Here is a 12,017-nt window from a genome sequence, read left to right as displayed (position 1 = left end):
TCAATTAGTAGAGCAAATATCATTACCATAATTGTGCTGTATACAACATATATAGGATAATTTGAACTCAAAACAAAAGACTTATAAGCAAAAAGAAATTAAGCCATTTATTATTATTATTATTATTATTATTATTATTATTTCAGTCCTGGGTATGAACCCAGGGGTTACTTTATCACTAAGCTACATTCCCCAACCCCTTTTTTTATTTTAAGACGGGGCCAAGGCTAGTCTTAAACTTGTGATCCTCATTGCCTCAGCCTCCAGCCCAGCAATTATGTGCTATTTAAAATAGCACATTTACTTAGGGTATTTTAGTTTAACTGGTGGAAAGAAACTGCTTTAAAAAAAAATTCAGATAATATTCATTGAGTAAAATGAATTTTATCTATGTACTCTTGACTTTTTCATTTAATTGCAGTTTTCCTACCCTAGGGTTTAATTAATACTCAGTTTTTGAATGTTTTAACATTCTCAAAATTCAAAATACTCTAAAAAGTTTGATTATCAGACTGATGGCTATAATCTTATACCTATCAAAAATTTAATTCTTGGGGCTGGGGCTGTAGCTCTGTGGCAGAGTATTTTCCTAGTGCAATCCTTAGCACCACACTCACACACAATAATAATTTATTCTTGCTGGGTACAGAGGCACATGCCTGTAATGCCAGCTAGTTGGGAGGCCATAGCAAGGAGGATAACAAGTTCTAGGCCAACCTGGGCAATTTAGTGAGACCCCGTCTCAAAATAAAATAAAAAGGGCTAGGAATATAGCTGGGTGGTAGAGAACCCCTGGTTCATTCCCCAGTACTGAAAAAAATTTTTTTTCCTTGATATGCTTGTGTAAAAAGGTCAAACAATTCTTCAAACTCCACCCTTTTTATATGTGAGATTATGTAATTTTATTAGAATCATTTCAAAGCTTGTACAGTGACCTTTTTTGACTTCTATATAAAGTTAAATGGTCATTGTTCTTTTTCCACATCAAACTAGGTTTATGAATTTGTTCTTCAATATTAAACTATAGGGGCTGGGGATGTGGCTCAAGCGGTAGCGCGCTCGCCTGGCATGTGTGCGGCCCGGGTTCAATCCTCAGCACCACATACAAAGATGTTGTGTCCACCAAAAACTAAAAAAAATATATTAAAATTCTCTCTCTCAAAAAAGAAAAATGGTAATTGTAATTTACCTAGAAAAAAAATATTAAACTATAAACCTTTAATAAGATATTGTTGAGTGGACTATCCCTCTTACAAAAAGATCCTAAGAAAAAATTTCTCTCAGTAACAGTAACATTTTAAGACCACTTTGGGACTCTCTAGACTATTATATCCCACCCCCAAATGTCCTGGGCATAAAGAAGTAGGAGATTTCCACAGGGATGAAGGAGGTGCCTCAACTGAACAAAGGAGGCCTCAGGAATTGGTCTTAAATATTCCTTCTAATGAGGAAGCAGGTGTACAAAGGTTCTAAATGGGGTCTATTTTCACCAAGCCAAGTACAGAAAATAGATTATTAGCAAGAGATTGAATTCTCCAATTAAAAGTTATTAAATCTAACTAGGGAAAAACAGAAAGTATACTCCAGACACATTTCTTGTGAGAAAAGCAATAATTTTTAAAAAAGAAGCCAATTTAAAAATAAAAATCCAATCTAATAAATCAATGCAAGCAAAATCTGGTTCTTTGAAAAGACTAGTAATGAAATATGTAATATTATAGCAATTATAATTATGGAAAAAAAATATTTGTAACAAAGAGGTTATAAGAGAGAGTAGAGCTATGACTAGTCTCTTTTTTTCCATCATTATTGGTTTATTCAGATGTTTCTTCCATTTAGAACAATATTGGTAGATGAAATTTACATAGTTTTCAAACACATTGGTGCAAACTGCCTTTGGTATTTTACAAATCTTTTCCCTGTATATGTAAGAAAAATATTTACTATGTAGGCAATAAAACATTTATCTTAATGCAACAAGATAAACACAATACACAACGGAAATTCACACTTTTAAGATTTATTAGTGGCCTATAACCATTTAAAAATTACTTCCAATTTACATGCTTAAGAAGCCAAACAAAAGCTTAAACAAAATAAGTACAGAAATATGCATGTCACACTGAAACCCATTAATCTGTACAATTAATATGCATTATAATTACAATAAAGAGATGGATTATAACAACACTAAACAGATGTCAAATCCATCAATGTTTATATTATTTTCTCTATAGTTTCTGGGTTTAAAAGTCACTTCCTTCTTTCCATTAAAACCTTAATTAGGAAAAAAAAAAAAAAGGAAAAGAAAAAAGAACCTTAATTAGGGGCTGGGATTGTAGCTCAGTATAAAGCGCTTGCCTAGCATGTGTGAGGCATTGGTTTCGAGTCTCAGCACCACATATAAATAAATAAAATAAAGGTCCATCAACAACTAAAAAAATTTTTTTTAAAAAAACCTTAATATTAAATTGTATTTTATGTCAGTTTTTAGAGTATACTTTCACTTAAAAATGCTTACCCTTTAATTAGTATGAAACTTATTTTGGTCTATTAAATAAAACAAACTTCTAAATGGTGTTGGCATAAGACAGACATAGGTGAGCAAAATGGCAGAAAGCTAAAGACAAAAAGAAAAATATCAACAGCAGTCCACAAAAAAGAAACTGACAAGAGGTAACTTTACAGCAATATTAGAAGCCAAAGACAAGAATGAAATCTCCAGCATTGTGAAAGAAGAGCCTCACACCTAAACTTCCATATTCAGCAAACACATTTTTCAAGATTGACAGTGAAATAAAGACAGGTGAACAAAAACAGAGAGTTCATCATCAACAGACCTTCAACAAAAGCCTGTCTGCCACAGGATATACAGAAGGAAGGCAAAAAGAAAACAGTTCCAGAGAGAATAAAAGAAAAGAAGCAATTAATAATGGAGAAAGTAGTAAAAATGTGGGAAATATAAATAAGCACTGGCTATAAAATGCAATTCTAAAATGCAGATTCTGCTTATGGTCTAGATCTGGAAAGTCTCCCAAAGGCTCATGCGCTGAAGGCTTGCTCCCCAATGCAACAAATGTCAGAGGTGGGCCTTGGGAACAGACTGAATCATTACATCTCTGACCTCTTGAATAGGTTAATCCACTGAGGGATTCATGGCTGAAAGGACTATTAGTAGGTGGAAGAAACTGTAAGAGGTAGAATCCAGTTGGAGAAAACATGTACTTAGGGGTATGTCCTTGGGAACTATATCTTGTCTCCAACCCTTTCCTCCTGGCTGCCATGAGGTGAGTAGCCATGCTCCACATTATTCACTCTGCCATGATGTTCTGCCTTACCACAGAGCCACAGCAATAGGGCCAACCTATTTTGGACTCCTCCAAAAACATGTACCAAAATAAATCTTTCCAACTTTAAGTTGTTTTTCTCAAGTATTGTCTTACAACAACAAAAAAACTAATGTAGGTTGCCATCTATCTGGATATAATTTTTTTAAAAACTTCAAATATGAAACTGGTTATCCACACATAATAAAATGAGACTAGACCCTTATATTTCACCCTACACAACACTCAAAATGCATCAAAGACAGAGGAATTAGATCAGAAACTATGCAACTCCTAGAAGAAGAGTGTTTGGTCAACATTCCAACATACAGGCACAACTTTCTTAATAGGCTCATAAAGCTCAAGAAATAATGCCAAGAGTTAATAAATGGGATGGCATCAAATTTAAGTTTCTGGACAGGCGTGGTGACCCATGCCTGTAATCCCAGCAGCTAGGGAGGCTTAGATAGGAGGATTGCAAGTTCAAGGCCAGCCTCGAAACGGCAAGGCACGGCAAGGCACGGCAAGGCACTAAGCAACTCGGTGAGACCCTGTCTCTAAATAAAACACAAAATAGGGCTAGGGATGCGGCTCAGTGGTTGAGAGGCCCTGAGTTCAATCCCTGGTACCAGGAAAAAAAAAAAAAAAAAAAGGTTACGCACAGCAAAACAATTAAGAAATGTTAAGAGAGTACTTTCAGAATGATAAAAAATGTTTGCTAGCTCCTAAATTAACATCCAGAATATATTAAAAAAAAAAAAAAAAAAACTCAAAAAACTTAAGACCAAACCCAATTAATAAGTGGGTGAATGAACTAAACAGGGACTTATCAAAAGAAGAAATACAAGTGGACAACAAATACATGAAAAAATATTCAACATCATTAGCAATTAGGAAAACGCAAATCAAAACTACACTGAAATTTCACCTCCTTCCACTCAGATGGCAGCAGCCATCAAGAATAAAACAACAATGAATGTTGGAGAGGATGTAGAGAAAAAGGAACACTTTTACACTCAACAGGATTGTAAATTAGTACAACCACTATGGAAATCAGTATGGAGTTTCCTCAAAAGACTAGGAATGATGCTGGGTGAGGTGGCACAGGGCTCTAATCTCAGTGGATCAGAAGGCTGAGGCAGGAGGATTGCGGGTTCCAAGCCACACTCAGGAACGGAGGCACTAAGCAATTCGGTGAAACCCTGTTTCTAAATAAAATACAAAGGTGGGGGGGCTGGGGATGTGGCTCAGTGGTTGGGTGCCCTGAGTTCAATCCTGGGTACAAAAAAAAAAAAAGACTAGGAATGTAACCACCAAATGACCTAGCTACACATTCCCTGGTATTTATCTTATAGCAACACATGCATACCTATGTTTATAGCAGCACAATTCATAATAGCCAAACTATGGAATTAGCAGAAGTGTCCATGAATGAATGAATGAATGAATAAACAAAAATGGGGCACATCTCCAATGGACTTTTATTCAGCCATAAAGGAAAAAATACAATTGTCATTTCCAAAAATGTGGATGAAACTTGAGACCATTATGTTAAGCAAAGTTAAGCCAAACTCAGAAGATCAAGGGTCACATGTTTTCTCTTACATGTAAAAGCTAGAGAGAGAAAAGGAAAAGAAGGAAGTATGTGTATAAGCGGGTGGGGCTCGTGAGAATCAAAGGGAAATGATTAGAATAGAAGAAAGGGGCAGAGGAGGGAGAAGGGAAAGAAGGGAGAAATACTGGGAAATGACACTGGCTTAAATGTCTTGTTATATTGTATGCATGCATAAATGTGTAACAACAAATCCTGCCATTATGTATAACTATAATGCACAAATAAAAAATACAGAAATAATAATTCAAATACAGAATAAAAGTGACATAAATCATAAAGGGGTTGAATGAAGTTAAGCTCTAAGATAAAGATTTCAGTTAACTTTAGACTTTGTAAAGTCAAGGATGCATATTTCTAGGAAAAATATGAAATATAATTTTCAAGTTAGTAGATAAAAAAGGAATGATAAAATATATTATATCAATATGAATAAAAACAAGAGAGACAAGAAATATAGAATAGAGCAAATAAAATACAAAATAAGAGCCACTGCATTAAATGCAAATAGGCCATAATGTCCTACCTAAAGATATTTTAGAACTGCATTTAAAAAAATTTCAATTCCTTAAAAGAGACTTATCTAAAATACACAATTATATAAAAATCTAAGCCAGGCGTGGTGGCACATGCTTATAATCCCAGCTGCTTGGGAGGCCGAGACAGGAGATAAGTTCAAAGTCACCCTCAGCAAAAGGGAAGCATTAAACAAGTCAATGAGACCCTGTCTCTAAATAAAATACAAAATAGGACTAGGGATGTGGCTCAGTGGTTGAATTCAATCCCTGGTACCAAAGTTCAATCCCCGATACCAAAAAACAAAACAAAGAAAACTATAGTTATGGCAAAATAATTTAATAAATGAAAAATGAAGATAAAACATATGGCTCAGAGACTGGGGTTGTAGCTCAATGGTAGAATGCTTGCCTAACATGTGTGAGGCACTGGGTTCTATCCTCAGCACCACATAAAAATAAATAAATAAAATAAAGGTATTGTGTCCATCTACAACTAAAAAAACATATTAAAATAAAAACCATATGGATCATTGAAAGTAAACTACAGGCAAAATGAACAAAAAGAAATGGGCTTAGCAAGGCCCTAAGCAACTTAGTAAGACTGTGTCTCAAAAAATAAAAGGAGCTAGGCACAGTGGCGCATACCTGTAACCTCAGCAGCTGAGGAGGCCAAAACAGGAGGATTTTGAGTTCAAAGCCAGTCTCAGCAACTTACTGAGGCCCTAAGCAACTCAGTGAGACCCTACTGCTAAATAAAATACAAAATAGGACTGGGGATGTAGCTAGGTGGTAGAGTGCCCAAGTTCAATTCCTGGCACCCAAATAAATGAATAATTAAAAGGGCTAGGGATGTGACTCAGTGGTAAGGCCCCTTGGGTTAAATCCCCTGTACCAAAAGAAGAAAAAAGGAAAATAAATGGAGAGTAGCATCATAAATAATTAACATAAAAAATTTAAAAGAGCATGGGGGCTGGGGTTGTGGCGCAGCAGTAGAGCACTTGCCTAGCACACGCAAGCCCTGGATTTGATCTTCAGCACTACATAAAAATAAATAAATAAAGAGCTGGGCATGGGGGTGCATGCCTGTAATCCCAGAGGCTCTGGAGGCTGTGGCAAGTTCAAGGTCAAACTCAGCAACTTAGGAAGACCTTATCTCAAAATAAAAGATAAAGAGCTGAGGGTGTAGCTCAGTGGTTAAAAAAAAAAAAAAAGTATTACATGTTTTTTTGACATTAAATGTATGACCACTATATGACCCAGCTATACCACTCCTTGGTATAAGAATTAAAGTTATCATACTACTATAAGATGGCACTGTTGTAAGTTTGGCACTTACAACAACCCTGATGATATGTACTAAAATTTGAACAAAATAGACAAAGTCCTAGAAAAGTTGATTTACCACACTTGACATAATTAAAAAAACAAAACTGAGTAATCTGATAACCACTAAAAAAATTGAATTATTATTTAAACATCTGCCACCAACAATACTTTAAGGCTCAAGTGAGTTCAATGGCAAATTCCACAATTGGTTATCTACATGAGAATAAAGTAAAATTGTATCTATACCCAACAATGTACACAAATAACAATTCCAAGTATATAAATGTGAAATAATCTCTAAGAGGTTTTGAAGAAAATATAGAAGAGAACCTTTACAAGAAAAAATATTGATAAATTCAACTTATTAAGAACTTGCTTACTAAAAAAAAAAATCAGAGAAAAGGTACTTGGCAACTCAATTATCAAGACTAGTTTCTGAAGCATATTAAAATATATTACACTCCAACAAACAGCAAAATACTTGATATAACTGAATAATCCATTTATTACAGACTAGCTAAAACAAAAAAATACTGGTACAAGCCTGTAATCCTAGTGGCTCTGGAAATTGAGGCAGGAGAATAACAAGTTAAAAGCCAGCCTCAGCAACTTAGCAAGGCCGAAAGCAACTTAGTGAGAACTTTTCTCAAAAAAAACTGGGGATGTAGCTTAGTGGTTAAGTACCCTGGTTTAAAAAAAAAAAAAAAAAAAAAAAAAGCTGGTACAGCCACAGAAAGAAAAATTGTTTTCCTGTGCTATATAATGTTTTCTATATTCTTATTTATGGAGGTTTTCCAAATATATTAAGAAAAAACATGGGATAGCAACAGGAAGAATATATCAATTTGTACATTTGCCAACATACTTTTAAAAATGCCTACAAGCTAATGTATGAGGAAATAAGTATCCTAAAGAAATAATGGGATAAACATGACTAAATTTAAAGAAAACATATGGTTGACTAAAAACACATGAAAAGATTTTTAATTTGTTTAAGTAGTCAGGGAAATAGTTTGTAAAAACAATGTACTATTTCACTTCCATCACACTGGCAAAAATCAATAAGTTGGACAAAGCCATATGTGGAGAAAGGTAGGTTTCATTCACTACTGCTGGATGATAAATCAAAACCACCATTTTGGTTACAAAAAATTGTGCTATGAATGGATAATTATGATTATAATGCATTCCACTATTGTCATGTAAGAAAAAAAACAAAAAAACCCATCATTTTGGAAATGTTACATAGCATCTAAGAAAGTCCAACAGTCTTCCAATGGACCTAGCAATTCCACTACTAATGGGCCAGAGTAAAAGTATTGTATGTTATGCGCTTTGAGCCATCAGCACTAATTATAACAGCCTAATGATGGAAATAACCAACATGGATAAATATAGACTATATTCTTTTTTTTAAATATCTTTATTTATTTTTTATGTGGTGCTAAGGATTGAACCCAGTGCCTCACATGTGCGAAACAAGCTCTCTACCGCTAAGCTATAACCCAGCTCTCAAACTATTCTTATCAACAAATTGTATTTCACTGCAAATGAATGAACTACAACAGGGGTTCCAAAAATGATGATAATGCTAATATACGTGATTGTATCCAATACTATACAATGGTATGCGTTGTCAACCAGAAGAGCTGCAAAATTCAGTGAGGCAATATTTTCCAAATGACAAATGAGTAGGAGAAAAAGCATATTTTTCCTAAAAGTGTAATACAGACCAATGAATGTTAATGTCACAGAGCAAGGGAATTTTACTAATATTGTTCCACATTCTACATTGATGCTATCCTTTAAGAAACTGTTAATGACATAAATGATAAATATCAAAAAGAACATAACTACCTCAAAATGATATTCAAGTATCTCTCCCTTTTCCAACCACTTTTTCTCTATTCTTTTTTCTCTATACATTGCAGTAGACTCAATGTGAAAATGTGAAGTAGAATTCTAGGAGACATTAAAATTATTTACAAAAATATAAAGCAGTGCCATTCATTGCTAATATTGGAGGTGGGTTGTTATCATTAAAATGTTATCTATATTGGATGTAATGGGCTTATTTTTTAAAGGTACAAATACATACATTTTAAACTGGTCAGTTCTAACATCTAGTGTAGTAACTACCAACAGATACTACTCAAATAAAAGATCTTTCAGGTCCTCAATAGTGTTTTAAAGTATAAAGGAATCCTGAGACCAAAAGTTTGTGAATTGCTCAACTACAGGCACATGCTTCAACATGGATGAATTTCAGAAACAATGTTTGATAAAAAAAATAACTGACAGAACATATACTATGGTTCTATTTAAATAAAGTTCAAAAGCAAGTGAAAGTAAACAACATGTTAAGAAAATATACATGATAAAACTGTAAATAAAGACAAGGGAATAATTAACATAAAATTGATAATAATCATGGTGATGGAGCAAGGAATTATTTCCTCCTAGAACAGACACAAAATGTTTCTAAGATACCTGTGGTTTTCTATTAAGCAACATATAGATATGTACTTTTTTAAACTGTGTATCTGTATATGTTTAACAGCATTTTTCACACAAAACAAATTTTTTTTTTAAAGAAGAAACAGACATACCTATTATCCTAGAAGGAAAAACTCAAAAGAATGTCTCTTCTCAAATTAATCTATAAAATTCAATGCAATCTCAAACAACATCCCAAAGAAGATTTTCTATAGAACTTGAAGAGATGGCTCTAAATTTAATCTGGAAGAAAAATGTAAAAGAACCCAAAGCTTTTTCAAAAGAAAACACCAAAATATATTATAAAGCTCTAATAACTAAAACAGTACATGGCTCAAAGAAGAGAGTTCAAACCCAATAAATACACACACAAATGATATTTTGGCCTGGCCAAAAATATTTGACTTTCTTATTCATCAAAGAAGATAAAAATTAAATAGAATTTTCTTTCAATTATTAAATGGGTAAAATATTTAGAAAATACTTTTACCATCCACTGCCAGCTAGCAGGAAGATTAATACATGTTTTGAGAACTCAAAAGGGTACAATTATTTGAAATCATTCTGATAAGGACTCTATAACACTATCTGATCACTTGAGGCATGTTTATAATAGCATCAAAACAACCAAAACCAATCACTGCAGCACTGATACAAAGAAATCTTGAAGATAAATGTCCACTAACAGAGAAACAAAATACATGCAATGTCTAATTATACTAACTATATCATACTATATTTATTTAACAAATATTCTCAGGCAAGGTTTTAGGTACTCTGTGGATTTTAATTCATATAAGCAAATATGTCTAGGTTACAGGATATGCTCATAATTTATATCCTTTTTAAAGAGCATTAATTACATTTGGGCAAATATCCTGAAAATATATTTCAAATACTGTGTGTGCCTTCCTTAAAATAATTGTGGATACTTAAGTCACCTGTTATTTTTTTTGGCCTGGTTAGTTATTGATGTATTGGAGATATGATATACAGTTATCCATTTCTACAAGGCAGGTTGTCAAGAGAAGAGTATTCTTACACTGTTAATTTGCTTTGTTATAAACCTCCCAGATAGAATTACACCAGCCTCAGATTCTACCATATTGACTCTCTCTCACACACACTCCTCTCTTTATAATGCTTTCTCAGGGGAACACTGTGGAGCCTCAGATCACTAATGCTATTACAAGTAGTATCGTGTACTTGCACAATACATAAGTTTAAGACACATTTTCATAAGCCCTACCATTCTAATTTTACCTTACGGGAAGAAAAAAGAAAGGTAAAACTGGTTTAAACATGAATTTCAAAAAGACAAGTGGTAATTAAGAAAAACTTGAGAATTCTGAGACTCAAATTTTGAGGTTCATCAATCACGTTCTCCCAGAAAGTGCTGGTTAGTGCCGCCTTCAGACCAACTGCTGGGTTGCAAGGACCAACTTTTAGAACATTCCTTATGCATTATTCCAGCTAGTTCTTAAATGACTTTCCCTATGGGCACCCCCCCCCCTTTTTTTTAAGAGGTCACGTACTGCCATGGTCTCTTAAGGAAGAAACTTGAGTAGCAGGCTTCATAACGAACCCTTAGGAAACGATTTCCTGGCAGTCCAGACCCAAGGAGGGCCACTTCAGCCAAGAACTTACTGTCCTACTCGTGAGGATGCAGTTGCCTTCTGAAAGGCGAACCCAAACGAAATGTTTAAACCGTTTCAGACTTTCTGCCTGAAAAGGGGGAGAAACCAATTTCGAAGCCCTGCACGGACCTGTGCCATCGTTAAGATGTGTGTGCTGGCGAAACTGGGACTGGCCATAGGTTGGACAGTTATGGTAAGGTGGCCAAGCAGAAAGGACGCGGAGCAATGCCGAACCCTCCCACCCGCCGCAATGCAAACAGGTGGCAGGAACGCGCCCGCCGTCCATCACTGCAGAACCCCGGGGACGCAGCCCCCGGCCGCGCACACGCCCAAGCAGCTGGCGGTGCGCTCACACTCGGGACCGGTTCTTCTCCGGGTGTCTGCGGAGGTGAGCGACCAGGACGCCCCAGACTGAAAAGGGTTTACCTGTCCTTGGTGCGGCCGCTTCCCCCGAGGACTTGTGATCACTGCGCACTTTTCTTCCCATGCTTTTCCAGCACCTCCGCTCCTCCTTCCCCGGCCTGGCAGCCAGCTGGCCAGCAAGAGTGCACGGAACCAGGCGCCGTCTCCGGCCCTAGCGCAAACAGCGCCTCGTCAGAGGAGCGCCGCGCTCCCCACGTCGCGCCCGGCCCCGCGCCCCGGGTCTCCCCTCAGAGTCACAGCCGACAACCTACCCAAGGACGCCCGCCGCCTGAAGGACCGCGTCGACTTTCTCACGGCCGGGCTCCAGCGACCGGAAGTAAAACCTTGTGGCTCAAGGAAAAAGAGGAGGGGTGCGGAAAAAGAGAGAAAGTGAAAACTGAACTGCCGCGTCCCCTGGAAGACGGGAACCAATCACGGGGCGAAACCAGGACGCAGGCGCGAGCCGCCATTGACGTCCACGCGGCGCTCGCTTCTGGTCTTTGCGCAGGCGCGAGTCTCAGGCTAGTACGGCCGAGTTCGCATCTCGCGAGACTGGCTCCCGGCCGGATGCGGAAAAGGCTGGCGGGAAGCGACTGGAGACTAGCAGTGGCCCAATGAAGTTCGCCTACACCTCGCCTTCCTTGCTTCCTGATCCTCCTGCCACTTAAAACATTTCCAAAGTCTCGCCCGTATCCGTGTA

The 12,017-nt window shown here is 36.5% G+C and overlaps 1 protein-coding gene across 3 annotated transcripts in view; it reads right to left on the bottom strand.

Moving 5' to 3' along the window:
* The window catches only part of Tasor2 (transcription activation suppressor family member 2), a 76,860-nt gene extending 65,201 nt beyond the window's left edge, over positions 1-11,659 (bottom strand). For all 3 annotated transcript variants that reach the window (XM_076831988.1, XM_076831989.1, XM_076831990.1), the window contains exons 1-2: positions 11,590-11,659; positions 11,342-11,489 (exon numbers count right to left, since the gene is read on the bottom strand). The gene's annotated coding sequence lies outside the window, so the exon portion shown is untranslated. The remainder of the gene's footprint in view (positions 1-11,341; positions 11,490-11,589) is intronic.
* Between the last annotated feature and the right edge of the window lie 358 nt (positions 11,660-12,017).

The sequence above is a fragment of the Callospermophilus lateralis genome, chromosome 13 (assembly GCF_048772815.1).
Source record: "Callospermophilus lateralis isolate mCalLat2 chromosome 13, mCalLat2.hap1, whole genome shotgun sequence".
In the NCBI taxonomy this organism is placed as follows: domain Eukaryota; kingdom Metazoa; phylum Chordata; class Mammalia; order Rodentia; family Sciuridae; genus Callospermophilus; species Callospermophilus lateralis.
The sequence above is the reverse complement of the archived record's forward strand: the minus strand, read 5'-3'. Positions and strand labels throughout refer to the sequence as shown.